The sequence below is a fragment of the Mercenaria mercenaria genome, chromosome 7, assembly GCF_021730395.1.
Source record: "Mercenaria mercenaria strain notata chromosome 7, MADL_Memer_1, whole genome shotgun sequence".
Lineage (NCBI taxonomy): Eukaryota > Metazoa > Mollusca > Bivalvia > Venerida > Veneridae > Mercenaria > Mercenaria mercenaria.
The window spans coordinates 308,193-314,192 of record NC_069367.1 but is presented as its reverse complement, the minus strand read 5'-3'; positions in this window follow the sequence as shown (position 1 = coordinate 314,192).

Sequence of the window (6,000 nt, the reverse complement as noted above, 5' to 3'; positions counted from 1 at the left end):
GCCTGAATATTTTTCTATGAATTGCTTTCTTCACAGTAAAGCATCTGGCAATAGACACACTGTATTCAATGAGTACCACTTTGAAGGCAAATACATGTAGGAGTATATGGGGTCTATCATCAACACGATTGTATACTTCGTATTGCTCTTTGTTTAATGGTACTGTTTTTACAGTCTTAAGCCTGAATATCAATTTTCACAGGAATTACATGGTATAGTCTCATGGGAAAAGTGGGCAAAATTACAATGACGTTAGGGAAAAGATCGCCCTATCCTCATTAGTCACCACAGGCAATCCCTTACCTCTCTACCTGATATAGTGCTGCCGAGATCTGATGGCACAATGATATTTACTAAAGGAATGAATGTCATATATATTTGGTTTTACACACTTGTAAAATCCAAAACAGAAGTACACATATCCGATAAGGCCGTTATCGTAGATATATGTACGAGGTTTCGGGTTTTACAAGTGTGTAAAACAAAAAAATAATATGACATTTATTGCTTTTGTTTCTTTTTATAGTCACTGTTTTCAAGTCAATCATTTTTAAGTATAAATAAAAAGTGAAAAAGTAGTCTAACATCCGGAGCAGCACACAAATTATCCGAATAAATTTGTTTCTCACAGTTGTAAAAAAATATGTTCGCCAATCAAATTGAAGGAAACGGTCCAAAAAATAAAAACACATATAATATAAATATTATTGGGTCTTCAAATCATGGCAGTATCATAAACCCTTGATAGTTACGTTGGAAAAAATGAGCGAAACAACTACAACACAAACAATTTAGGAGCAGTTCAAGAACAAACTTTAATAGAACTATAGTATCATCCCGCATGTCAATAACCCGGATAAACCGAACGCAGTCTAGTCTTACCGTATTTAAGTTACGAAATTGCCTTGTCTACCATTTTAAAACTGGCTTTTAGTCTTATTTAAACACTGCGACATACAGAAAATTTTATATGCGTTTCGAATATACAATACACTTCTTTAAGACATTTTACTCGTAGTTTCATGAGAGGCTCGTAAAGTAGAAGGATTGCATAGGGGTCACCGGGAGACCATTGGTCACTTTGGGTGTGGGTTACATATAGCACCAAATACTACTTTTCTATAAACACTAATAAAAATATTCAGTATTTTCGGTTGCACATGTATATTTATACCTTTTTTGTTCCTGTGAATGTTAAACCTCAGAAAACGCCGCCTTTCGATGAATAGAAACGATGTACACGCCGATAGTCTAAGCTCTCAGTGTACTCAAACATAAAGATCTCCCGCCATAACGAGCAATATCCATAACTTATAAATTATAATTAATTTAAGTTATAAATATTAATTAATAAGTTATAAGTTGTAAATTATAGGTAATAAGTAATAAATGTCCTGGAGAAATGCACTAAGTATTTAAAATTAAAGCTCAAATAAGAGCTGACACTATTAGTGACCAAAACTGCTACAGTTGTCTCTGCAAAATATGCCAGCATAGTTTAGGTATGACTCATATTGCGACCAGATTGAACAAGTTCTCCGAAGGTAATCTTGACCTTGGAGCTAGGGTCTGGGTTTTGAGCATGACACTGCAGCCCATCATAGGAAAGAATTATTGTGACAAGTAATTCCTGATGAATGGCAGAGTTATTGACCGCACAATAAAGATACAGTGTGACTTTGACCTTGAAGCTAGGGGTCTTGGCCTTGTGTCTGACACGTCATTTTAATATAGCAAACGTTTATGCCATGTAATTTTAAAATCTCTTAATCGATGGAAAAGTTATGGAACGGACAAGAAACACACCACGTAAACTGTCAACCTCTAAATGTGACCTTGACCTTAGAGCTAGTGGTCTGTTTGTTATGCATGACACGTTTTCTCGTTATGGGGAATATTTATGCCAATTCTTTGATGAATGACGTAGTAACGAACCGGACATGAAACAAACCCTATTAAACTTTGACTTAAGGTATTTGATCACTAATAGAGAACCTCCTTTTTGAAGAGTATTCAGTTCCTACCATAAACCTACTTTTACTGCAATTCCTAAATTCCTGGGGGAGGGGCTAGGTTCAAACCCTACTGGGCCAATTTTTTTTCTTTATTTTCTTTTTTTCTAGTATTTACTTCTTTCAAGACTTTTTATTGATTTCTTTGTAGTCTTCAGAGTGTAGTTACACCATAAACAGAAAGGGTAGAGTTACACATCTTTAAAAATATTGAGTTACACGCGGTGAAAGTTCTCTATTTTGCTTTCACTCTTAGATTATATATTTTGGAAGAAATTTAGGTAGGTTTTACGTCTGCCCTAAAGTTATTTTTAAATGGAGTAAGCAAAATTCAAAACAGAAACACAGCATTCGACCTTATTTTTTCAATGTTGAAGTATGAATTCTGTCTCATTAAATCTGTTTACTTGAGACACCATAGAAAAAAAAATGATATTGACATTTTTATTTTGTGTTTTATAATTGTTTACCAATAGTTTAATGTTTCTTTTTCTTTACAATTAATGGTAAAATGAGTTCTCTGCAAACGTTTTGAATAGTGACTATCACTTTGAAATTTGTCTCTACTTGAGCTTGAAGAGATACCATAAGTTATACAAAATTTATGAAAAACGGCACGATAAAAGTTGTTTAAAAATTGCAAAAAAGTGCAAAACACCTATACCTTCCAGAATATACGAAGCAAAGGCCATTTTGTAAACAATACTATTAGTGACCCAATACCTTTACTTCTAAGTGTAAACTTGATCTTGGAGCTAGGGGTCTGGTTCTTGAGCGTAACACATTGCCTCATTATGGTAAACATTTATGCCAAGTTGTTTCAAAATCCCTTCATGGATAACAGAGTTTTATACCGGACACGAAAAAGATCCTATTAACCTATGACTTCTAAGTATGACCTTGACCTTGGAGCAAGGGATCTGGGTCTTGCGCATGACGCATTGTCTGATTATGGTTACCATTTATGCTATGGTATTTCAAAATCCCTTCATCGGTGGCAGAAATATGGACCGGACACAAAAACAGATCCTGTTAACATTTGAACTTTAAGTCTGACCTTGATCTTGAAGCTAGGGGTCTGAGTCTTGCCCATGACATGTCGTCTCATAAAGATAAACATTTATGCTAAGTAATTTCAAAACCTCTTAATGAACGGCAGAGTTACGAACCGGACACGAAACAAAACCTAAAAACGTTTGACTTTTAAGTGTGACCTTGATCTTGAAGCTAGCTAGTGTCTGAATATTAACACGAAACGTTGTCTCATTAAGATTAATGTTTATGCCAAACTATTTCAAAATTTCTTTATGGATGGCAGAGTTACAGCCCGGACAAGAATTAACAAAATTACAGTCGGACGGACGAACAGACAAGGCGAATTTAATATGCCCACCTTCGAGGAATAAAAAAACACACTGTAGTGTAGATAAGAAGTTATTTGCTGAAACATCGTTAAAAGATGTAAGGATGTTTTTGATAAATAAAACCTAAAATTGTCAACTACTTTTGTAAAATTCTTGAAACAGATATCTACTTATTAACTTAATAATAACATAATATATTAACAAAATCTGAAGTGGATCCCTTGGAAGCACTGGTGACTAGGCTAATAGTGAATATTGCAGACTCAATTTGATTGAGACCGCATTAACTGTACTTGGTTTATTTTGTACACTAGTCAGCAGTGTGTACATGTTAGATACAATTTGCAATCATGCTTTGCACGGATTGTTACGGATCAGAGGGATAGACTGACTATATTCATCACTACAACCCAGCAAACTATATGAAATCTAAAGTGGTAGTATATTCATGGCATGCGGTGCAGATGGGAATATCCGGCTCTCGGGTAACTGTCTTCGCGGTAACTCGGTAGAGCCTCGTTACCGCCTAAATACCTTTGAGAACTGAAATTCCCATTTGCACCTTCAACCATTACAGTTATCTTATAATAATTATTATTCGCCTCATTAAATCAATCCGCTCGATTGTTTGTGCTATATACGGTCTAAATTTAACATAAATATATTTGCTTGGCTTCAGTCAAAACTTGAAAAAAAAAATCTTTTGAAAATTTATTCTTGATGTCATATAACATAACCCATTATAAATTGCTTGACTAGCAAGCCCTTCAACAACTGTAACTTTTTAAGCGAAAAAATTATGGTAAACATTTATGCCAAGTTGTTTCAAAATCCCTTCATGGATAACAGAGTTTTATACCGGACACGAAAAAGATCCTATTAACCTATGACTTCTAAGTATGACCTTGACCTTGGAGCAAGGGATCTGGGTCTTGCGCATGACGCATTGTCTGATTATGGTTACCATTTATGCTATGGTATTTCAAAATCCCTTCATCGGTGGCAGAAATATGGACCGGACACAAAAACAGATCCTGTTAACATTTGAACTTTAAGTCTGACCTTGATCTTGAAGCTAGGGGTCTGAGTCTTGCCCATGACATGTCGTCTCATAAAGATAAACATTTATGCTAAGTAATTTCAAAACCTCTTAATGAACGGCAGAGTTACGAACCGGACACGAAACAAAACCTAAAAACGTTTGACTTTTAAGTGTGACCTTGATCTTGAAGCTAGCTAGTGTCTGAATATTAACACGAAACGTTGTCTCATTAAGATTAATGTTTATGCCAAACTATTTCAAAATTTCTTTATGGATGGCAGAGTTACAGCCCGGACAAGAATTAACAAAATTACAGTCGGACGGACGAACAGACAAGGCGAATTTAATATGCCCACCTTCGAGGAATAAAAAAACACACTGTAGTGTAGATAAGAAGTTATTTGCTGAAACATCGTTAAAAGATGTAAGGATGTTTTTGATAAATAAAACCTAAAATTGTCAACTACTTTTGTAAAATTCTTGAAACAGATATCTACTTATTAACTTAATAATAACATAATATATTAACAAAATCTGAAGTGGATCCCTTGGAAGCACTGGTGACTAGGCTAATAGTGAATATTGCAGACTCAATTTGATTGAGACCGCATTAACTGTACTTGGTTTATTTTGTACACTAGTCAGCAGTGTGTACATGTTAGATACAATTTGCGATCATGCTTTGCACGGATTGTTACGGATCAGAGGGATAGACTGACTATATTCATCACTACAACCCAGCAAACTATATGAAATCTAAAGTGGTAGTATATTCATGGCATGCGGTGCAGATGGGAATATCCGGCTCTCGGGTAACTGTCTTCGCGGTAACTCGGTAGAGCCTCGTTACCGCCTAAATACCTTTGAGAACTGAAATTCCCATTTGCACCTTCAACCATTACAGTTATCTTATAATAATTATTATTCGCCTCATTAAATCAATCCGCTCGATTGTTTGTGCTATATACGGTCTAAATTTAACATAAATATATTTGCTTGGCTTCAGTCAAAACTTGAAAAAAAAATCTTTTGAAAATTTATTCTTGATGTCATATAACATAACCCATTATAAATTGCTTGACTAGCAAGCCCTTCAACAACTGTAACTTTTTAAGCGAAAAAATAATCAATGAATTACCTTGACCCAATGACCTTAAAAATTCAGACATTTCTTTCAATTGTTATCAATTATAAATAATAGTAAACTAGAGCGGATTAGTTTGACTGTATTCATCTATGACATCATCCATGTTGTCGGTAATATATGAAAGCTACCTACCGCGTTCGTCAAAAATTGTTGTATTAAATAAAGTAAAGGGTCATGGATCCGTAGCCTAATGGCATTCGGCAAGTTCCGTAAGATTACGTGACCCGCACGCGATTTCGGCAATTATCGGCTGAGCGGTTGTATGCGTTGTGTTGACCGAGAGGTTCAGCCCTAAATCCAGTGGATCAGCTGTCCACTGGATAATTTTGCGCTTTACCTGAACACTATAACTGATGAGAAATGCACGAAAATACATTAGATTTTGTGTTTTGGTAGCAGGGTTCACTTAGATTCGAAAATTTTGGGCACGGACGG